This window comes from Ambystoma mexicanum, chromosome 10 (genome assembly GCF_040938575.1).
Source record: "Ambystoma mexicanum isolate Mex_15411 chromosome 10, UKY_AmexF1_1, whole genome shotgun sequence".
In the NCBI taxonomy this organism is placed as follows: domain Eukaryota; kingdom Metazoa; phylum Chordata; class Amphibia; order Caudata; family Ambystomatidae; genus Ambystoma; species Ambystoma mexicanum.
Genome location: NC_090932.1, coordinates 1,016,710,773 through 1,016,735,625, shown reverse-complemented (window position 1 = coordinate 1,016,735,625; position 24,853 = coordinate 1,016,710,773).

The following is a 24,853-nucleotide window of genomic DNA, read 5'->3' as shown; positions in this document are numbered from 1 at the left end:
CGGTAATCCAAACATAGTCTAAGCTCCTTGGAATCCTTCTTAGGAACGTAGAAGAGGTAAGCTCCCGCTGGGGACTTTGAAGGTTGAATAGTTACATTAGCCAAGTTGGTGTCCAGATACACCCGGAGGGCCCTTTTTTCAGGTTCGGATAGAATGAACATCCTTCCGAAGGGAATCACTGCTAAAGGCTCAGTGTCAATGGCACAATCCTCAGGTCTGTGGGGTGGAAGAGACTGAACAATAGCTGTTGAGAACACATCTGAGTATGCCTGGTAAGCCTGGGGGATCCGGATAATGTTAGAGACAGTTACTGGGAATTGCTGGGTTGCTTGGGAGTCTTCTAAGGAACTTGGTAAGGTGGTAGGTGACAAACAATGGGACATACAATATTCTGAACCAAGAAACAAGGAGCCTGCTGCCCAATTGATGTAGGGGTTGTGTTTCTGCAGCCAGGGCATGGCTAGAACCATGGGATAGTGGGCAGATCTTATGATGTCAAATCTAATCCTCTCTTGGTGGTGGTTTATTGAAAGAAGAATCTCTTTGGTTTGGTGGGTTATAGGTCCTGAAGACAAGGGTCTCCCATCAAGGGCTTCAACAGGTTGCATTGTCTCTCGTGTTTCGTGGGGACCGTTCTGACTAATGACCCAATCATGATCTATGAATATGCCCATGGCTCTGCAGTCCACTAAAGCCAGGATGGGGTAGGATTCTTTCTTAGAAGGTAACAGGAATGCCTGTAGAATCACAAGATTGTTCTGTCCTGGAGAGTTCAAGGAAGGAATTGGTGAGGAGCAGACATCTTTCTCCCGAAACTGTGCCCCACTTAGTATCGGGAGCTGCCGTTTCCCGAACGCCGAGGTGGAGCAATAGGGCACTCTCTCACAAGGTGTTTATCAGAGGCACAGTACATGCACACTCCGGTATGAATCTGATGCATCCTTTCTTGTGGGGTAATGGGTCCTCGGAAGGCTCCTAGTTGCATGGGTTCTGGATCCGGGGTTGGAGATGTAGCGGGCTCTGGTTTGTATGGGTGGTCCGTAGCAGCCTTTTGGGATGTTGACTTAGACTTCCTCTTCTCTGCCTTTCGTTCCTGGAACCAGAAATCGATTTGTAGGGAGAGGTCCATGAGAGCTTGGAAGGAGCTTGGGTGGGCTACCCTGGCTAACTCGTCCTTTATCTCTTCTTTTAGGCCTCTTCGGAAGAGGGTGAAGCTGGCTTCTGGGGACCAATCGGCCTCTTTTACTAATTGTTTAAAGCGGGTCACATACATGAGCATATCCTGGGATCCTTGTTGAAATTCAAGCAGTCTTTCTTGAGCACTGTAAACAAGTTCTGGCCGATCAAACATGGGCTTTAGGGCTTCCACGAACCCATCCTAATCATCCAGGAGTGCGTCGCCCGTATTGACTAGGGGGGTTGCCCAGGTTAGGGCATTGCCGTGAGATGTGATATCATGAATCCCACCTTTGCTCTTGGGGTGGAAAAGTAGTATGGCTTGAAGGTAAAATGTACCAAACATGAATCGAGGAAGGCACGGAGGGTTTTTGAAGAGCCATCGTATTTGTCCACTACTCCTCCCAACACGACACTTTCTTTGGCTGCAGAGTCACGAGATAAGACTAGCTGCTTTAAAGCAGCGTTCTCTGCTTTAAGGTTCTGGACTTCAGTGGTTAGTTTGTGCATACCTTCCATGAGGTCTTGAACCGCGGCTTCCATATTTGTATATGTATCGGGTTTAAGGCGTCTCAATCTGTCACAAGTCTCTCCCCTTTTCACCTGTTTCTCTTTGCTTGCGACCTTCTTGGATGTGTTCTTTCGCATGGTCCGGGTTTGTACAGGCCCGTGTGCAGGTCTTCCGATTCCAGCATGAGGATTGCAAGTCCTCCGCCAAGTAGCGTTCAAATATCCACGACCGGAACCAGGAAGGAAACAGTATCCTAACTCGGAAGCACGGAACGTCGTGACCCGAGCACAGGAGAAATCCAGGAAGAATAGCACGGAAGAGGTAGTTCAAGGAAAGGGAATGGAAAAGGGAGTGTAATCAGGGAAAATGAGAAAACGGGACTCGGAAGGAGGCCCCGAAAGAACTCCGGCAACACACGTCTGGGTACACTAAGCGGTAGCATTGAGACGTGCAGAGCCGCAGGGGCGTGACTGTTTTGTAGGAAGTTGAACGTAGCCATAAAAAGGCTGGCAAGCTGCAGTTCGTATTCAACGGCCATGTTGGAAGGATCACGGAATTCAGTCCCCTATGGGTCTGGGACCACAATGTCCAGAATGTACGTAATCAGTGGTTCATGACACTATGTGTGCGTTGAATTGCGAATCCTTGAGAGAGCTTGCCTGCTCCAATTTCCTGTATAATCATGCTCTCCACATAGTCCGTTGGATCTTGGCCTTCCTTTCCCTACGGAAGGCCCACCACACGTATGTTGTTTCATCTCGCTCTCCCTTTGGCTTCTTCTGCTCGGTTCTCTAGGTTGGATACTTGCTGTTTCAGCACGTGAACCTCCTTCACGTTGCTGGCGCTAGTTTCTGTATTAGTTTTCACTGCACTTTCGAGACAAGTCGTCCTCTCTGCGACCGCTCTCATATCTTGCCGTAATAGATTGACCTCTATTCCCACTGCATCTATTTTTGTCTCCAGCGCCACTTTCAAGTCTGCCATCGCTGACCCCCATGAGGTTTTCAATTCTGTGATAGTGGCTAGGATCGTCTGGTCATCTCTCAGGGTGGCCACTTCCACTGACGCACTAGTGGGGGTCTGTACCAGGGTGGTCGGGGTCTTAGAAAATATATCTATCGTTGGCTGTTTAGCCTTCGCTTTGCCTCCTCTCACCGACATTATTCCACTCTTGAATAATTAATTGCAGGTCGCCAGCAACTGGTCCTCGCCCAGGACACAAAGTCAATACTGAATTATGCGCTGTGCCGTCTGGTTTCTGGCCTCTGCACCTCCGATGTCCTCCAGCACTGATATGACCGTGGGGGTTATTTACAATGCGTTCTTGTTTACTCCTCAGCTACATTCAGTGCTCTCCACCAGCTGTGAGCGTGTCATTGACATACACGCAGCGATCTAAGTTATGGTTATTTTCGGTCTGTAGGCACCGACCTTTGTGTGGGAGGGGGCACCATCTTGATTGAATTTTTGCCGTCTTCTGATGCTTTCGGTGCCTTATGGTTGCCGCTTCACACTTCGCTTCACCTTTAGGGCTTGCTCGCCCCTCGCTGCTCATGCGCCCTAGCTATAGGCTTATCAGATTGTCTTGTGCACCAGTACTATTGTGCGTGCTTGCTCGGCACTGGCGGGGTCAGCTGGGGTCCAGATGAGACCTGACGTGTCTCACCATTCCATAGTAAGCTTGCCAATGCACGTAGCATGTTATTTACGCCACTGCTTATCTATCCACACATATGGGGATCCGCCACCTGTCTATACCAGTATCGCATGCTTCATCTCTTCAGGCTATTCAGTTTGCTTCCTCCTATCTCAGCGCCTCGCGCGCATGCACTCCCAGCATCTGATGGTCTTTTGTCATCTACCATCGATCAGTTCCCACACGTCGCTACTTCACGCGCTCACAACTGACTCTGCCGGCCATATCACTTCACGGCGATACTTTGTTACACTTAATCCGCTGTGTGCGCGTCTCTGCCAGACTACCGAAGCGTGTCAGCTGCGATCCCTGCTGCAGCCGCTCACTTGTATCCAGGTCCCAATTCAATGTTTCAGTTCTGCCTTTGCTGGCAAGCGGCACAGCTCCGCGATTTCTCGGTGCGGCTTCCAGAGGCTCATCCTTGTGTTCTCGCATGAGCGCCATTTTGGATCGCTCGCCGTCCGTAGCTCATTATCTTATTTAACTCGTAGTGCAGCACTCCGTGCACAATTCTCGCTTGCTCCACGACCTCTGCATGCTTCCCATATTCACGTGCTTGCAGTTTCAAAAAGGTAGCACTCTGCAGGCTCAAAGTATGTTTTTTTGATCGGATGAAAGTAGGATCGGCAGGAGCTCGTAGGGATCACGTCCTAGTTTGTGGCCATGTAGCCACACCCCTCCCCACAGTCTCTAGTGCTAGTGCAAACACCTGCCCTTCCTTCTCGTCTAACGGAATCTCTGGTCTGAACAAAAACTCATTGGGCAGACTAAGCAATTTGCCTTGTATCCCTGGAAGCCATGCTAATAGTACTTCCACTCTGGGTCCACAGCCACCCCCTTCTGTATGGTCTGACCGCAAAATGCATGAATGAATTTTGTGCATTCATGTAGTGAATTCCTCTGGTAGACACACCATTACCTGCTCAGTGAATAAGATGGTCATGTTATGTTTGCTCACATCCATTCCCATCATGTTAACTGGTGTCTATCGGGAATATAAAAGTGGCATGGTAAGGTAATGTTCCCCTATAGAAATTGGAACTTTATCAGTAAAAGGAACCAAATCAGGAGCCTCAGAGAATTGTTGCACGTTCATGGCAATGCCTGACATTGGGTATGTCGGCTCCCTAATACAGAATCTGGTCACCCCCGCATCCATGAGAAAAGAGAATGTCTTGTCACCTATAGTCACCCCTACACGTGGTTCCTCGTCCGGGTCGGGTGGAACAGATATGATTGAACACATCAGTGTGGGCTGTGCTATTGTGGATATAAAGTCACCCCCGTCCCTGTAAATGGGTTGTCCCCACCAGTCTCTCCCCCTAGTATATGTATGGGAGTCTGTATCGTGGTGTCTGTGTGTCTCGTGGCTACAGCGTTCTGCTGCACCGTTGCTTGCTGTGCTGGTTGCAGTGGCTGTGTGTATGCTTGTGCCTGTGGTGCGTACACCATGGGTTTTGTTCCTGTACTGGTGCCTGGTGTGCTGGTGCCATTTGTGGTGCATGTGTCTGCTTCAGCATGTGATCTTGGGCATAATAGTAAGGCTGAGACTGATATGTTGGCTGATGTATTGCCCCCCCCCCCCAATTCTGCTGCATTCCACCTCTACTCCTGCGCACATTTGCGATATGTGACCTACTTTACTGCACGTCCAACATTATGGTGGAACCCCCATGGGTCTCAGCTGTCCCCCATTAAACCTGTCTCTTCCCTGCTGTATAGGATACCCACCTCCTTTCCCCCAGGGCATCCCTCCTCTTCCCTGTGGCCAATGGTTAGCGCCTCCTCTTCTTGCAAAGCCTCCCTCTGCCAACTACTGTCGATTTTGGGTGTCCTGAGTAACTACTCCCTTTCTGCTTGTCAACATAGTTGCATCCATTGTATACTTTGATAGCTTTTTCTGTACTAACTTCGCTTCTTCTTGTTTTCTTTCCTTGCGTTTCTCTCTCACGTTTTCCTGCATTAGTCGACAATCAATTACTATAGTCAACTGAATTTCTGACAATGGCTTTGCCTCCTTCGCCACTAATTTCTTTAATTGCTTCTGTACCTGCTCTGTTAACCCTCGGCTTAGTATATGGTAAAATAAACCCACTGTTTTATCCCACGGTTCTCACGTTTCAAGACAGCAATGCTCTTGTATATCCCGAATATTGTACTAAGGGTCCACTAGGGCTCGCACTAGATTAACTACCAGCAGTAGTCCAAAAAGAGCACCCACCAGGCAAGAAGTAACATGCTTTATTACAGTTGGGCAAGCACAAATCAAACAGCAGAGTGGAACAGAACTGATTGATTTGAGTTGAGTTGACAAACTGGCTCACAGCAGACAGTACTTTTTAAACCACTAATACAATATGCATACAGTTAGAAACAGTTTCACTTCGACCATCGTTCACGCGACAAGATTGGAGCAAACAGACCAGCCCTCTCTGGGCTCATCCCCTCACTGTGTGGCACCATATTGTTTCCTGCTCCTCCGCGCAAATTATGCACGTTAGTAATAACATAATTGTGCTGACCTCCTAGTCTTTATCTGCCATTAGTCAACACCGGAAAGGAAGGAACACGATAGACACCCTGAACTGTTACGCTCACCTGATATCCCCGGGGGCGTCTGGAAGACTCTGAGATCTGGAACCCTGGATGTGTAGTTGCCCAGTGCTGAATAATGAATCTGCAATTACAGAAGGGAGGATTTGTGATAACTGTCTCTAATGGGTGAATCTCCCACCTCCCTCTGACCGATTCCCTTCCCACTGGGTTCTTTTCTCACCTTAGTTATTTGCAGGGTGAGCTATCCATCCTGCGTTTCTTGTGCAGGGGCACTTGACGATTGTTGGCGAGCTGCCCGAGTTGCTTCACTGGTGCAGTACGCCTTCCTTGGGCCCAGGCCTGCTGTGACCCCGAATCTGCTGGTAGGCAGGTAGGTTTGTTAATTGTAAGTCTTTGTTCTGTTTATGGTGGGAATTCGTTAATGTCTTTATCTCCTTCTTTTCAGGTGCGAATGTCTTGATGCTGGCGTGCCGGATGGAGAGGCACATTTCTAGGTAAGAGAAAGCATGAAGCGCAGCGCCTTTATTGTCTTTTAAAGCTAACCTGTGTTTTCTTCTTCTTCTTCTCCTCACAGGCCGCTGTGCTGGTGGTCAGTCAAAATGTCGAAAAAAAAGTCAAATGACAGTAATGTTGAAAAATAAATGTCGAAAAAAAAAGTCGAATTCCCTCTTTTTTAATTATATATTTATTTTGGGGTCTGGGAATACCCCCCCATTTCAAATAAAAAAGTCATTAAAAAAATGACACTTTTTTTTTTTCGACATTTTTTTTTTCGACATTTTGACATTCGACTTTTTTGTTTTCGATTTTATCACTATAAACCCGCTGTGCTGCTGCAAGTGGATGTGAGCGTGATGAAAAACAGGCCTCCGGAATGCGTTAAGGTAAGTACAGCACTGTGTGGCTGTTTAATATTGAAAGCAAACCTGAATATGTCTCTTTTCCTTTGCAGATGTTGCTGTGGTGCTCCGGATGGAAGCGTGGCGTAGCGCGATGGAATTTGATGGTTTGGAAGCGCACGTTCTAATATTGTTTTTCCCTTTCTCGTTATTGCAGGTCGCAATGTTCGAACAGCAGCTGTGGCAGCGGTTCGCCGGAAGTCCTTAAGCTAGTACTCACAGGCGAGTGATGTTTCTTCTTCTCACAGTTTTCACAGATTGCAGCCCAGTTGAGATGCTTAGTGCTGGATGGTGTTTTCTCAGGTAAGACAAAATAATCTTGTTCTTGTTCTTGCAGGATTACAGGAAGATGCTGAAGACCAGGAGCTGGACACGGTGAGCGTCACACTGCTGCTGGCAGAATAACACAAAGCGTGTTCTGCAGTCAGGGTGTGGTTTATATAGCCCATATAAAGTAGTACCAGGGAAAGTAGTTCCAGGCCTGCCACACCCAAAACACTAGACTGCATGGCTTGGTTCTTACAACAAGACTGTGTGGGTGCTTCCATGTTGGATTTACAGGCCCATGTACACAAATGGGACCTAGTATGAACAGCCCTTTCTTCCTACATGTGAGCCTGGTGCCAAAGGTGCCAGGACTGACTCCAGGGGCCCTTTTACAGTGGGTTTAAGGCCCTCAGGGTTCTGGTGGGAGCCTGTTTGTGGCACAACTTGTGCCCCCTCACAGTGGTCATGACAACACTAATAGGAAGGGTGACACATCACACAGCACCTGTTGGATGCTAACCTTTGCAAACACTATTGTGTACACTCTGTGGGCTTGTTACTTTTCAGGGACACCAAAACGTACTGTCTAATTGGCTCTTCTTGGAGTGCCCCTCCATTCTGCCTCCTTGTTCCCATACCCACAGGCCAAGAAGCGATTTGAAACCACCTTTGTGTCATGTGAGAACCTTTCTGAATTTGGTCAATTTCAGCAGCTCCCACGAGTAGCCGTGGGACTGGCTCGCTAACCTTGATTACGTCGCCTGGTGCTCTTCCCAGCAACTGCGGTCTGCTGGAGACGAGCAGCCTAAATTCAACTTCCTCCCCTTCCCTCAGCCATGGCAAATAGGCCGTGTGTTCAACACTGGCCCACGAGCTGAGGCCCACCTGTGGCGTCCCTATGAAGTGTGCTTACCTGCAGTTTTGCAGCCCTCGTCTTTATGAGGCAGGTTCCCTCTTGTCCATATTGTGTTATAGACAAAGTCCCCTCCTGTTCCCTCCATGCCTGGTCCATAGAGTAGGCCCCAGTATTCAGGGACACCTGCTTGTTTCCCCCCTAGGGGTGCGCCCCCTTTCTGGCGCTGAATCAGCATCTTCATTGCATTCCCACCTTCGATCGATCTTTCGATTGACACCTTCTTCCCCATCATCTCTTTGCTCCTTGGACATCCATAGCCGTGTTACCCTGTCCATGTTCCCTCCTTCTTCCTCGTACCCTTCCAATGTGTCCCCAATTATTAGACAAGTCTGTCCATCTAGGGAGCATGCTACCCAAAAGCATCAGTCTTCTGCATTTGGTGGGGGTGCTGCAAAACCACATGCACTCCTGACTCCCCCCACCCCCATTCACCCTAGGTGGCTGCCTATCTAATCCGCTATCTTCATCACCAATTTTATTAGCTGACATTATATACCATACTTTTCCTTTGCAACATTTGCATTGTTTGATGACCCACTGTCCGACACAGAAGGCAGCCAACTCAGGGACATATATTTTGAACATAGTCACTAGCCACTCTGGCACCCAAGCAAATAGTGTGTCCAGTCAACTGTCTGAGGCGGTTTCATGTTTCTTTTACCATTTTTTTTCATGTAATGTACTTAGGTACGTGAGAGTTCCATTGGCAGAATCGTTGGCGGATCGTACTGTGCAATAGCTGGTCCCAATTTTGTGGCAGACCCCACCCTCTATCACAGTCATTAAATCAAGAACACATCTATTATGTAGGGCCACCAGTTGCAGGGCACGAAGCTCTTCTTGCACTGCTTTCAGTTCTTTTTTGGTTGCATTTGCCAACTGTAGCACCTCATGGCGAGTAATCTGCAGCCATTTGGCATTGGTGGCTGCTTGTACCCCAGGAAATAGTAGAGATGTAAAGAAAATTGATGCTTTGTTAAAAAGTCTTAAATGCTGTGGTATTGCACCAAACTCTAGGCTGATTCGGCAGATACATAGTTGCTGCTCTTTTTCTTTCTCACCCTTTCCCTTGTTTGTCTCTAACCTCTTTCAGATTTTTTCTTTATTCCTCTACCATGATGTGGAAAGTTTGTTGGTGGGTAACAGGTCTGCCGGGGACACAACCAATTCAGGGTTGTAGAGGGTCACAAGTGTGCATACCCCTCCCCAGTCTGGAGGCAGCTGCGCATAAGCTTTGGATCTGCATGCCTACCAGAAATCCATCACCGCTGATGTCCCTTCATTCAACGCTGATGCTCACCGTCCTTTCGCAGCCAGTGTTCATCCGCAGTACAGTTCTCCCTGTTGCTCTGAAACATAAAGAATGCTGTGTGAGTGGCTTTTATGTACACTGGACAGTGTTTCTCATCTATCCATGTTGAGGCATGTATATTCATAGTCCAGATTCCCCTGCATTGGTTATTTATTTCCATTACCGCCCTCTCTTCATATCCCACCAGCCCTTCTGCACGTCACTACATCAACCCCTGTTCCCACTGTCCATCGTGAAACACCACCCTTTTCGCATCAGGAGTCTGGTGTGGCACCACGGAATATCATTCCCTGTTGAGGTTTTGCAATATATTCTCCTGTGGGCAGTAGCCAATTGTCTCCGCTTTTGCGCTCCTTCTATATTATATTCCTATATTACATGCTTTGTTGCCTCTTCCCTGGCCATGCTTTCAAGCTGTATTATATAATTATCTGCATATACCTTCTCCACTTCAACAATCCATTGCACTTCTACTGTATGCCCCTGAAACAGGCCCTGAGTTCTGCATAAGGACAAGTGCATCAGGCATCCCCCAGTCTCTGCTGCTACTTCTTGTGGTGAACATCGTTTTGGTGTCCCTGTCACATGCAGGATTAGTGAGCACACATAGCAATTGCCATTAGTGCTCGCTCACCCCACCCCACCCTTTTCATCTCGTACCAGATGTTTCCAGCTGCTGTCTCCCCCTTCCCAATGGAGTAATAGAACTTCTCAGTCCTAAATATACTTTTCTTAGTACGTGCCCCTTATTCATTCTCGTTGGGCACACCCCTACTGTCTTTATACAATAGAAACCAGAAGAAAAGGAGAAGAGAGACAAGAAAGAGCCAAAACAATCCTATCCCTATAGTTTTCACATCATGCTTATACTTTCTTCCATTCCCCCCACTTGCATCCTGCCCACTTGTTTCTCCAACCATGGGCTTTCTATTAAAGTCTTATTGCTGTAGAATATGTCAATGATACTTGGGTAATAGTTAGTGGGATGACAAAGTGCGGATAATGATGGGCGCTGGGGGGCTTCAATGATCCAGGCATGTAGCGATTATGTTTAGATATAGGTTCATGGTCAGATCAGAACAATCTTCTTTGTGCTTAAAACTTATTACTTTATTATTGCTTTTGCAATTCCACATGGTAAAAATGAAACATCATAGTGGCAGATAATGACAGTCATTAACCCATTGGTGAGTGCAAACAGCCGACGCGCGTTTCGACCTAAGTCTTTTTCAGGGCAAGTAGAGTAGTAAAATGAGCTCTGAATAGGGCTGGTGGCTGGTCCTCCCGAGTCCAGGTGCCAGTTGGGCTGATTAGCCTGATCTGATGCTGTGTCCAGCGGAGGGGAGCGTGGATCCTGTAGCGCTCATCCAGCCACCAGCCCTATTCAGAGCTCATCTTACTACTCTACTTGCCCTGAAAAAGACTTAGGTCGAAACGCGCGTCGGCTGTTTGCATTCACCAATGGGTTAATGACTGTCGTTATCTGCCACTATGATGTTTCATTTTTACCGTGTGGAATTGCAAAAGCAATAATAAAGCAATAAATTTTAAGCACAAAGAAGATTGTTCTGATCTGACCATGAACCTATATCTAAACATAATCGCTACATGCCTGGGCCATTGAAGCCCCCCAGCGCCCATCATTATCCGCAGTTTGTCATCCCACTAACCATTCAGCCATTTGGGAATCTGGAGTTGGTCCCCAGACGAACAAGGAGTGAGGCTGCAGGTTGACTTACCTAGTGGTTCAAAAGAAAGGTGCGCGGTAGGTAGGGATTCCCGACCCAGTTAACTCCAACCAATTGCAACCTGATACTTGGGTAATACTTGACATCAAGTTGTGTTTCTCTCTTCTCCTTCCATTGTGCTGCTGTTGACCTTGCCGAACGTCGGAAACCTGGGTCCATCCCCTCCATTCTTTCAGTTTCACAGCTGTGGGTGCACAACTTCGTAAGGGCCAGAGAACCTTAGCTGCTGCCACCTCCGTACAGCATTGTGGACAAGTACTTTGTCCCCCAGGTAGAGGAGCTGTGCTTGTGTGCTTCCTCTCTGTGTGCACTTGTCTGTTCTTCAATGTTGGTCAGCCGACTTGTTGAACCTGGTGGGAAATGTATTTGAGGGCAATTGTCATTTCAGTTAAGTACGTTTGAAACTCTTCTCCCAGAACCTGTGCTGTGGTATTAGCATCCGAAATTGAATGTACAGGAGGAACAGGTGCATGCATCCTCCTGCCAGTTACAATTTCATGCTGAGTCAAGTGGTGTTCCTCACCATGTGAGTTTCGAAGGGCAAAAAGCACTAATGGGAGGCATGTTGGGATGCATGTTCAGACCTCTACCCCTCTTAGACGATTCAGATTCCAAACAATATATTAAAATAATGGAAATGAGCATGGGACGGTGTAGGGGTGTGTGTGTCGTGGGTGGGGATAATTGGCGAGAGTGGGGTATCACACCGGGAGAAGTTATTATGTAGGATACATATATACACGATAGTCATAATCTGAACTAACACCGCGTTTACGAGTATGCCTGAATCCTCGCAGGCAGTGTTTTCACCGAAACACAAAACAGCAAGGCATTATCCCTCGCCCCACCATTGCATCTCAATTTCCAGGTGCGGTAAAGGAACACGTGTATGCCCCAACATCAGTTAGGCTTTAAACTAATTAGGTAGGAATGCGTGCAGCTGGAGAAGTGAAGGGATGTGGCCTAGCACCAAGGTTGTATTCTTGGGAGCGAAGGCAGAGGTGTTAGGATGCAAAAACATGAATCAAGATTTAAGTGTCATGATGCCCTCAATTCAACTAGAACAAGGTATACACCATAAAGGATACAGGTGGAGTTAACCGTAAAGTATACAATATGGATCCGAATTCTTTCTTCTTAACCTTCATTGAAGAATCCTCAGGGGAGAATCCTTTCCATTGATTTCACCCACTGCCCGATACAAAGCACAGACAGAGCGAGGAATCAATTGAAAGGATGAATAACTATGCACATTCTCCGATCTGTGTACAAAGAAGGATAAGGTAAGTAATAATAATTTTAGCTGTGCTCCTTAAATTCCACTACTAAAGCTACACTAACCTGTAGGAGTGGTTTGTCGAGTTGAGGTGAGCTTCAATGTTCCTAATGAATCCAAAACACCAACACAATGAAAAGGAAGAGGGGAAGTTAGTAGGAAACTAATCCCGAACGGAATGAGGGCCGAACTAGAGTCGGGTAGGTGCACTTCTGGATAGCGTCCTTAGTTCGGTGCACTAAACATAACACAACATAAACCTAGTATCTCCAGCAGGGTGTAAATGGAAGAGTCTTTGGTTGGCAGAACGTAGATCACCTTGATTAATGTTGGAAAACAAATTGTCCTGGCATCTCAAACAGAAAATCTTTCTCTAATCAGTAGTGCGTTATTCACCCTTGATGTCAAATTGGAAAAATAATTAATCCCAACCGGGACACAGTACTTAAATGAATATTTGTGGACACGGAACTAAGAAAGATACTGTAAATACTCCTGTGGCTGCGAGAGTAGCATTGAAGGTTATAAACGAATGATAACACACAGCAGTGGACATGTGCTAGAAGTAACCTTACCGCAGGTTCATCCGTGACGAGTATGCAAAAACTCGGATGATGATAGAATAAGGCGAAAGCACCTCGGCGGGAAACCGCAAACGGCTTTGGAGAGCCGCCACAAGGTGCAGCAATCAGCGTTGATGCTCAGGCCTCAGAACTTAGCGTGGAAAATGGTCCAGAAACCAGGAATGGAAGCAGAAAAGCTATAAAAAGCTTAGGGATGAAGGACGCGTCCGCACAGAAACAAACCGCCAGCAGGAAACAAGTTGCAACAATCAGAAGCGCGGGGCGCTTAGAGAACAGGACCTAAATACGTACAAAAGGCACGTGACTGATGAGCCAAAGGCGCGCTCACATAACTTTAGGAGCAGGAATGCAATGCCGTTTAGCGGGGAGTTTGGAAAATAGCCTCCACCTGTTATAGAACGGTCTTGCTGCCGTTCTGAAAGCATATGGACACCTGCTACCATATGCAACAGGTGAGTGAGGCATGACATTAAGACACTAGCACCCCCCAGAACGATGGTCTCTTTATTTGAACTACCAGACGTGCAGGGAAATGGGCTCTAAATTCTTTGAGAACTGGATTAGTTAGTACGACTCTAGACTCATTCTTCGGGAGGGGAACTGATAAAGGGGAACCAGGGAACAACGTGATCTATGTTTTGTGGCAAGGAGAGCTAAGAATGATGCCCATACAGTGGGGAGGGCATGATGGGAGCGCCCACGTGTCTGGGATGAGAAAAGCTCTGCTTTGTTCGCAAGGACCAGACTGACTTCAAAGTTGCCCACTGAGTTCACATTGATAATCAGGTGCATGTCATGTGGTTAGCATCAAAGGTAGGGTGGTGCTAGCTGATCAAGCGTTCCTTGATGGATGAGGATGTTACCCATGTCTGGTGAAGAGGAGCGAGAATACAGCGGAACTAATTGGAGGATGGGCTATATTTACTCATTAGCATGAATATAGGCGACAGCCAATGAGGGTGGGAGATTAACACTGTATCTAGAGTGCATCATAAGTAATGATTTGTGTGTTTATAACCTTACGTACGAAAGACGTTGGAGAGTTCCTTGGCAGTGGATTTATAATACCCTGTTGCTTTTTCCTTTTGTATACAAAATACAAGCTGTTGTCTTTCTCAAAAAAGGGTGCACCTAGCCTTTTTCCCTAGCAGGTTTTATTTTCACGGTCTGATTGCTGGGAGTTGCCTCACAGGCTACTCGCTACAACGTTCTTTAAGGAAGCCGTTTAACCTTTCAACAATTTCATTCGCCTTCGGCTGGTACACTGTGCATAGCCTGTGTTTTTTTCCCAGGAGGTGTTATTTCCTTGAAAAGGTCATTGGCAAAATGTTGCCCATTATCAAACCTTATCTTTTTGCATACCCCCCCTACCTCTAAAACACCTCCCGTACTAGGAACTTCGCGGCTGACTTTATGTCAGTTTTAGCACAAGGCCCGCCTCATGTCATGATCACTGCTTCCAAGGAGTCAGGAACAGCCCAACGTCCTTGGAAGCAGGCCCCTAACCGTTATCTTAGGCACCAGCCGGTCCCCACTGGGACCTTTTGGACCTTGTCCTGGCGCCGGTGGCACCAGGCTCATCAAAACCATCGGTCCCGGCACTGGAAGCGCCGGGCTCATAATATGTATGAAGATGCTTGGGTGGACTTAACTGCAGCAGACCATGCTGCTTACTTACCAGCCATATAGGAATCCTCTGTGAACAGGAACTACTTTCTTACCTGGGTGGGGCAAGCTCCACTCCCTGGATACACCACGGGAACTCTTCTGGAACATGAACTCTTTTCTTACCTAGGCGGGGCCGTGGAGGAAGACGCCTCATCACTCCAAGGCTATTTAAACCACACCCGATTGAACAAACGTGCTTCGCGTTATTCTGCATCTGCAGCAGAACGCTCACCGAGTCTGTTCCAGCCTTTCTTCCTTCCGATCCTGAACCTGCAAGAACAATACTTGCCACTCCTGTATCCAGTATTCAGCAGCACCTGCAAAGACAAGAAACAACAGGTTAGCACGGCAACCTTTACACGCAGCGCTTTCCTCACCTGATCCCTCGGCAGCGAACATTTCTTCACGCTGCACCTCCGCCTGTGAAGACAAAAGCATTGTTATTACTTACCGGCACTCCGCGAATTCCGGATTTCTTCAACGCTGCAACCCAGCATCTGAAAGACAAACGAAGAGACATTAGACAGGTATTTACTAACGTCCATCGCGCTCGCCACAATAGAACGCCTGCAAATACTCCGGTGTTTTCCAGCATCTCTTCAGCACAAACTCACTGCTGCAAGGGAAAAGAGACAGTTAGAGCGCTTGCATTTACTTACGCATTTCCAAGCGCTTCATTCCAAGGCTCTGGCTCCAACTTCGGCTCTCTTCACACCATCTCCTATCTCAAGAGCCCTGCAAGACAAATAGGAAAAAGCATTATACAGAGTCCTGTTCTATATTAACGTGCCCACGCACCTAAAGACTATATGGACTAAAAAGGTGTCCGGAAACTCACCGCTCGTGCAGTTAACGACGGTAGCGATCCTCTGATGTCAAGAGGCCTATGTTTCACCAGTGAAGGAACTGGCAATGGCACCCTGCACCAGACGCAGATGGAGAGTCCAGCATTCACCTATCTAAGGTGAGCACGTTGACCTGGGGGCTCTACGGAGAAGCTAGGAAGAGAGAGAGAGAGAGGGACATTCAACAACCCAGATCATTAACCCCCATATTCTTTCACCTGCAGAAATCTCACTCTTCGAGTTCGACACACAGTGCGAAGAGGTTCGGCCCCAGAAGCAAATCGAGTCCTGCACATCACTTTTCGGGTCACAGACACCTTCCTGCCAAGACCAGCGCCTCCGTGGGAATCAGGTGAGCGTTACACCTCAGTCCAGCAGGAAAATGGACAGACAACAACAAGCAACTACCTATAAGAGGTACATCTGTCTAGCATGTGAATGTAGTCGATATGTAAGTGTCGGAAGGCTCTTCCGGTCGCAGCAAAGTTCCCTTCACCGTCTTTAAGGTACGGCCGGACAAAAACTGCCGACACACCACCGAATTCCCTGTGAACTCTACCACTCCCTCATGTAAATTTGGAACATACCACCCTTCACTTATCTCTGCCGCTTTGTGTTCTTTGGACACATGGTCGGGGAAGTGAAGCTGCTCTAGTGCTACACTTAACTTTTTTGGCATCACTGGCTTCCGTGTGCTGTTCTGCCTCGATATCAAGTCGGTGGGTGAGAGGTAACAATCTCTATGTATGCACAAATCCTATTATCTGTACAATTGGTATTGTGTTAAAGCTTTCTCCCTTTTCTTGCTTCTTGCTTCCGACCCGTTCTCTCTGCCGCCATTATTTGCATTCTTTCTTTTGTACCTGGATATAGTCTTGTGCTCCCCTCAGGTAAATGGGCTGCTCCTTTTGCTGCTCTGTCAGCCATCTTGTTCCCTAAAGATACCAGGTCCTGCTCGCCTGTATGGGCAGCACATTTTGTTATGGCCACCTCCACGGGTAGTATCAATGCTTAAATCGGTCACCCAAGCAACTCGGCATGTTGTACCAGACACATCACTTCTCCTAAACCCCCTTCTCTCCCACCGTGCTAATCCTGAATGTATTGTGGATGTCACTTTAGCTGAATCTGAGAATATTCTAGCTGCATGTCCTTCCATCATGTTCAATGCACTTATCATGGCCACTATCTCTGCTGCCTGTGCTGAAAAATGTGATGATAACTTCTGCTGGTGTGCTATTACATACTCCCTGTTCTTGTAGCACCCTATCGCAGCCCCAGTATGTCTCTCTCCCGTGGTGGGGTCTATACTTGAAGACCCGTCAATGAAGACCATGTCTGCCCTTCTATTTCTTCTTCCTTGACCCTTATGTTCCCTTCCATTCTGTCCATATGTGCTGCGCATGTGTGCATATAATTGCCTTCTTTCGCAGGTTCTGCTATGAATATTGCCAGGTTTAGAACACACCACCTCACTATCTTGATGGCTGGGCTTGTCAGTATTATTTCATACCCTGAGGCGTTGTTAGTGTACTTTTTGATTTGTCCAAATGGCAAATAGTGAATGCTCCACGTACAGTAGCACTGGATACCCCATTGTAATTATTGCTGCCTTTGAGATAGCAAAAGCTGCAGCCGCAAGTGCTTGTTCGCAAGGGAAATACCCCTGCATAACTGGGTCTAGAACACCACTATAATAAGCCAATGGTTTGTATCCCTACGGCTTCTTTTGCGTGAGGACTGCTGCCATCACTGAGCCATCTGAGTGGGAGAACAAGTAACACATCTCTTTGTAGTTAGGGGTGGCCAACACTGGCGCTTGGGCCAATGCTTCTATTAATTCTGTGAAATTATCATCCATTTCTGCTGTCCACTTTTTTTACCTTCTCTCCTTCTGGGCCTGCAGTAAGGGTTTTGTAAATGTAGAGTAGTCGAACACCCATGCCCTGCAGTAATTACATAAACCCAGGAACTTCTGCACCTCCTTTACCGTGCGTGGGTGTGCAGTCAGGTGAATTGCCTCCACTCTCTCTTGTGTTATCTTGCATCCTTCAATGGATATTATTTGCCCCAAGTACACAACCTCCTCCTGACAGTATTGTAGTTTTGCTTTATCCACCTTGTACCCTTTGTCTGCTAGTAGTGTTAAGAGATGCAATGAATCGACCCTACGCTGTTCCTCAGTCTCGCTGCACACTAACAAATCATCAACATATTGTATCACTGTGCTTGACATTTGTAAGTTGTTCAGGTCCATTTGTATCACTCTGTTGAAAATGCTAAGTGATTCACAATACCCGTGGGGCAACCTAGTATTTTCAAAACGTGTTCCCAGATATGTAAATGCTGTAAAATATCTAGAGTCTGGGTGTAGTGGGATGGAAAAGAAGGCATTCTTTAGGTCGAGGGCCGTAAAGTACTTTGTCTTTGCTGGAATGTTGCAAAATATTGTAGCAGGGTTCATTACGAGGGGAAGCTCTGCTTCAACTACATTGTTAAGACAGTGTAAATCTTGTATAAATCTCCACAAACCACCCTTTAATTTCGTTACCAGGTTTATAGCCGTATTGCATAGCAATGTGGATGTCTATAGTATACCCTGCTGCCATAGTGCATGTACAGTCGAGTAGATCAAATCATCTGCTTCCCTGGACAATGGGTATTGTTTTGCTCTGGGCAGCAGTGCCCCTTCCTTTAACTTTATCTTTGCCCTCCCTACCGCTTTCAATACCCCTACGTCATGTGGCCCCCCTTTTTCCATATTTTATCCGGAACCCTTTTGAGATCCTCATCTGTGTGTCTGCTTTCTTTCTTTACCAGTTGTCAGTATCTTATTGGACATGACATTTGTAGCTGGAAGGTCATCTCTCCCCCCACCCCACCATCGGAGAACGTTTGTTCATCCGTTACTCAGGTTACTGTCAGTGTTGGGTCGATGCATAACACTGAACACCACTCCGTGTTGTCATCGTCTATCCCACACAGAATCACCATGTCTTTTCGTATCACTACCTCCTCAAGCTGTAGCACAACCATTTGTGTCTTCCCTCTGGTGCTATGGTCTGAATAGGAATTCTGATGTCAATTGGAACACCTTCCCTCGTATCCCCGGGACTCATCCCAGCAGTATCTCAACTCCATACAAAAACATGCTAGGGTACATGCTTGGCCTCACACGGTGCTCAGAGCATGTACTGCTAGAAGGAGTGCAGCCACTCGTGTGTAATAGATGCCTGGCATTGAGCACACCATCACCTTTTCTGTGAATGATATAGTGTCATTCAGTTTGCTTAGCAAGTCTCTCCCTTGTATATTAATAGGGGTGTCTTTGGAATACAATAGTGGTGCTATGATGTGCTGTGTCCCTATTGTTAGTGGTAAATCTTTTGTTATAGGAACCATCACTACTTCCCCAGAGAAGCCCTGCGTACCCATCACTTTTTTCAATAGCGGGAATCCCCCCTCCCTTATACAAGATTTGATAGCTTCTGTATCTATCAGGAATAAGAAATCTCTTGGTCCTATTTTCACTGCTACCCCAGGTTTCTCTTTGTGGTCATTAGTTACTGCTAGGTTCTGTCGGCCTCCCTATTGTTGTAAGTTACTCTGTGGGAAAGGGAAACTATTCCCTCCGACAACGCTGACCCCCGTGTAGTGGGGTACCACTTTCTGTCCTAACACCACTGTACTTCCTGCAGCTGGTGCTGGCGGTTGTGTCACATTTTGAGGTGCCATTCCACCATCAGTCTGCCCCCTTTGAGCCTGCTGTGGCCCTTGAGGCAGGGGCGGCTGCCCCTACTGCAGCTGTGTTGGGTATTTCTGCACCCGCTGCCACTGCTGTTGTGCCATTTGGATTGCGTGTGCCTGAGCTTGTGGCCCGAAAGGACATGTGCGTGTGAAATGCCCCATGTTCCTGCATATAATGCACAGTCTGAAAACCCTATACCCTGCTCCCCGGTATCCTCCTCCTCCTCCTCTTCTTCCTCGTTGCGGGTACCCTCTGCCCATCGGAAAGAACCCCAGCTGCATGTAATTTCCCTGCTGCGGGGCTCCCCGCTGTGGTATTTACTGTAGTAACATGTAACCTCCCTGCTGTGGTGTGTTCCCCACAGGAAAACATCCCTGTTGCGTGGGTGTCACTGCGGCAGCATCAGGTACAAGCATTGCCACCTCCATGGTATACCGTGCCAGTTTCTTTTGTACCAATTTGTTTTCTGTCTTTGCTGCATTTTCTGCCACCTGCCTCTCGCTCTCCTGCTTCCTTTTACGGTAGTGCACTATTGCTGCCTGTATCTCTGGCCTTCCCTTTGCTTCTATTGCCACAACCTTATCTAACAATGCCTGGACCTCTGTTGGCAATACCTTGGCCAGTATGTGGTAAAACAAGGGTATGAACTTGTCCCAGCACCTTTGTGTTTCCTGCGTCCAGAGATCCTGCACCTGTTTTGTATATTCTGCAGGGTCCTCGTCGGGCTTCATCTTATGTGTCATTACTGTTCCTAAGTCATAGCTATATGGGTACATGCTTCTCGGGACCTCCCATACATGTGCTCGACAGTTGTTGAACTGAGACCCATTTTGTGCGTTAGTGCTTAATTTCACCCCCTTGTACTCGGCCTGCTCCCATATTTTGTCCACTTGCTCTCCTATTAAAGCAGTGAATAAACTTTTCATATCCTCTATTGCCAGCGTTAATGCAACTGTCTTTTTCTCGAGCACCTGTATCCATATGCTGGCCTCTGCCACAAGGTAGGGTGGACCGCATATTTGGTTGTCACGGTCCATTGTCTGCCATGGTACGTAAGGTGCGTCCCCTTTCCCCTTTTGTAACGGCTGAATCCGCTTTGCCCTGGGCCCTGCCCCCCCCTTTCTCTTTTGTGGCCTGAGCCAGAACTAATTTTAGCTTCCCCTTCCTACTACTAAGGGAGGTTGAATAGTCCCTCCTGGGCTCATCACTGTCCTGTCATCTTCTTTGTTTTCTCCCCCTTCTCCTGTCTTTGTCGGGGGTCCACTCATCCCCCTCTCCGTCACTACAATCTCCCTTTACTCCTTCGTCATCAGAGGCCGCACTATTCTCGTCCCCTCCTTCTGTCTCTTCCTCTCCCTCTTCTTGTTCCTCATTGTCCAGTCTAAATGTTATCCTCCTGATAACCATTCCCCTTTGTCCCCTCTCTCTCTATTTTTACTCTGTACCTCCCCTTCTATCAGCTTCTCTGCCTCATTAAATAATGCATCCACCTGTTATTGTGTGTTCTTTTCAATGTCCGCTAAGTATTTCCTATCACCCCTCTTGTGTGCCTCATCCCGTAGTGTGTCTCTATTCTTCTTTTTCTCTGTCTCCTGTTCCCCTTCCGGGCTTACCCGCTGTGGGTTTGTATACCCCGTTGCAGGCCATAATGTGGGATAGACACCATAGGGTGGAGACAGAGAACTTGGTCTGTCCTCTATCCCCTCTCCCTCCTTCCTCATTTGCTCCCGCTTCTTCTCCTCATAGAGTTGCCAAAGCCCCAATATATTCTGCCTGCTCTTTAACTTTGAACCTTTGTACTTTGTTAATAACTATGAAAACAAGTTTTGTATTATTTTACTATCGAACATTCCCTCCCCAGGCCACGCATGGAAACACTGACCTGCAGTCTCACGGACTCACTGAAAGTTAGACTTTTGTATTGTATCGCCTTATTGGGGCAACATTTCACACATATGGTCAAGGGGGCTATCTTGATAAGCCATTAACTCTCGCTTTTTTGGCTGGCCCTCAGCCATACCCTAATTACCCTAGACACTCCCTCCCACTTCTCCTATCCTTTCCCTTTTATACGTCTCTATCTGAAACACCCACACTCCCCCCTCCGACATTCGCCCCCCCCTTTATTATGCCTCTTCCACTCTGCCCCTCTCCACAGGCCCACCCATGCACTCTCATCCAACACACTGGCCTTCTCTTCAGGCCCACCTACTCACTCCGGGTTAGTAAATCAATGGCCCTCTCCATTGGCTCACCTTCTCCCATGTTAGTAAAGGTAGGTGCCAAATCACCTCCACTCCTCCTGCTCACGCCCACCGCTACAATGCTAAGCGCACTAATTATACACCAGGTACCCATCGGCAATGACCCTTCCACCTTGGCCAACACCACAAAAACAATACGAACAACACTTATTACCATACGGGTGTCCCTCGCTATTACTTCAAATTACCTCTTTGACAACCACACATTATAATGACACCTGTCACCCCTAAATGACGCAACTATACAATCACTGGCGCTGCACGCGATTCCCTTCTCCCAGGGTTCGCCTCTCACTACGTACTCCTCCTGCTCTAACGCAATGGTGCCCACACACACATGCCCACTCCCTATGGGGTAGCGTGTACTAAAGTCTACAACTACCACCGCTGATTGTCCTCCCACCTTGAGGTTGCGTCCTAAACATCATAAAATACAATCCTCCCTCCATTGGCATGCAACCACGAGACAGCGCTTTCTTCCACGGTTACACTCACATTTCCTAGAGATCCTCGAGCACTGAGCCTCCTGTGCGGGCTCACTCCTCCCCCTGAGCGCGGGTGGTGCTTGGGCCCAGGCAAACCTTTGTGAACTCTGCGTTTGCAGGGCTTTCTCGGTTTTTCACGTAGAACAAGTCTGCAGTCACCAGACCCGTGCCCCTATGGAGAGCGGACAGAATACCCTCAGTTAACAAAGAGAACTGAGAATCTTGCTGTGGCCTCCAAAAATGTACTAGGGGTCTACTAGGGCTTGCAAATGGTAAGTTACCAGTAGTAGTTCAAAAAGGAGCACGCACACACCAGGCAAGAAGTAACGCTCTTTATAAGAGCGGGGCATGCAAAAATCAAACAGCACAGTGGAACAGAACTGACTGATGAGAGCTGACAAACTGGCTCACAGCGGCCAGTACTTTGTATACCACTAATACAATATGCATACGGTTAGAAACAGTTTCACTAGTTTCACTTTGAACTTCATGTCTTCTCGGTTCTCACAAAGCTGACTGGTTACACTACGTGATACCCCTATAGTTAGACATACATTAGTTAGACATGATTGGAGCAAACAGACCTGCCCTCTCAGGGCTCATCCCCTACCTCTGTGGTGCCACATTGCTTCCTGCTGCTCACCGCAAACAGTTTGCAATTAGTAATAACATAATTCTCCAGCATGGGGTCTGGCATGGATTCACATGTTCATGAATATTCCCCGTCGCCAGGCCGGGAATCCTCGGTATAGAAAAGATCAGTATCAGTTTTGTTTCTGATCTGTCTTTCTCAGTAGTAACCAATCACTGGTCTCTGGGTCATACTGCCCCCAGCCAATGACTGCCCTCTCCCTAAGCCCCACCCCTGGCAGCCATCCTCAGATTTTTACCGCACGTTCAAGTGTTGGGAGTCCTTGTGCTTAGCTCTCGAGCTTTTGCTGCGTTTTCGTGCTTTTTTCAGGAGATTTTCATTTTTTCGGTTATAAGAGCCTCACGCTCCACCGTTTCTACTTCCGATCAACAGGGATCCGTTTCGGAGTTTTCTACGGCCCTCAAGGGTGAAGATTCCGTCGAGTTACGCTTTTGGAGGATTCCAGAAGTTCCGAGGCCTACCCCGGACATGGCCCAGGAGAAAGGGAGCTCGACGCCCGGGAAGCTATTCAGGACCTGCCCCGGATGCCAGCTTCAGAACGTTTTCAAGGAGGACGAGCATTTGTTATGCCTCTACTGTCTCCATGAGGACAAGATGCACAAGGAGAAGGACTGCCTATGGAAACATGTCGGAGCAGACCATGAAGGATCGCCACCTCCGTCTCGCCAACTGGCTGGAAGGTAAGAGCCCGCCAGGCAAGAAGAAGAAGAAGTCCGATCGGTCTTCTAAGTCCTGTGAGGGTGCTCCGGCGACAGGGGCCCAACAAAAGGCTAAGCACCGTGAGTCCGCGGGCACCGGGAGCGCCGAACGGTCGGGCTCCTTGGCTGCCAGGCAGGGCGCACCCTCCCCGGCGCCATCGACCACGAGCCAACGCTCTGGCTCGGGTAAGAGGAAGTCCGAGAACCCGGCGAAGCTTCTGGAGAGGCCCCGGTCGATCTCGAAGACTCCGGCAGAGGGGGAGCGAGGCTCGAACCCTCCCCCGAAGGTGAAGGCCCCAGGCGCACAGAAGGTGACGTTGGCCGTGATTCACCCTGCTAGGACCTCGATTGAGGATGTCGTTGCGGCCCTGGCTCAGCCTGTTGAGGCTACACCAGTGGAGGCGCCCTCAGGTACCAGAGTCTCCCTGACACCGCGGAGGGAGTCGTCTTTCAGGCCCATCGAGAAGACCCCCACGAAGTCCTCGTTGGAAAAGGGGGGAGGGGGTGGTGGCTGTCGTGGATACGGACACGACCTCTGAAGAGGAGCTCATCCAAGTCGTGGAGGAGACCCAGCCCATGGGGAGGGATCCCGACGAGGGCGACGACGAGGGCGACGGTGACGCAGACGAGGCTCCTCAAGAGCCCTCGCTCCCGTCGTTTCCGGCGCCGCAGGACACCTCAGCGGCCATTTTTTCAGCCATCCAGTCCTTATGCTCGGAGATAAGGACTAGGTTGCCCCTTTCCCGATGGAGGAGCCTGAGCCAGATCCAACGGAGGATCCGGAGCCAGGACCTTCGGGGAGCCCACCGCTTAAGAGGAGGAGGACGCATCCTAGGCCTCCTCTCCCGCCTCTGCGACCTTCTCTGCCTTCCCCCCGGTCCACTACTCACGGGGATGATACAGTCATGGACACGACTACGACGGGTACGGATGACGACGGAGGCGACGTGTCCCCCGTCGCCCCCTGCCCGGGCGTCCAAGCCCGACGAGATTGGATCCTTCCATGCAATGATCTCCAGGGCATCCGAGCTCTTCCAGCTCTGCCCCGAGGAAAAGAAGGAGGGGTTCCTTTACCAGCAGCCCGAGGCTAAAAGGAAGACGGTCCTCGCCGTACCGCTTCTTGATGACATCTGGGATGATCGGCTCGCCCTCCTCAAGAACCCTGCCACGGCTCCTGCAAAGAGGGACCGGTACGAGAAGAAGAACCGGGTCCCCGATGCTGCCCCCTTGTGCCTTAGGGCGCAACCTACCCCGGACTCGGTCGTTTCAGCGGCGGCCAAGAAGAAAGCGGGGGGGCATCGGCCTCGACCTCAACCTCCCCTCCGGACGGCGAGGGTAGGAAACTGGATGCAATGGGACGACGGGTCATCTCATCTGCAGCGACGACCATCAAGGCGGCCAACGCCCTGGCCATCGTAGCCCGCTACGACAGAGAGTTGTGGTTCAAGATCGCCCCTCTGTTGGACTTCCTTCCGGATGCCAAGAGGGCTGAGGCCCTGGAAATCTTGCAGGAAGATGAGATTACCTCGGACCACGCCATTACGGTGGCTAC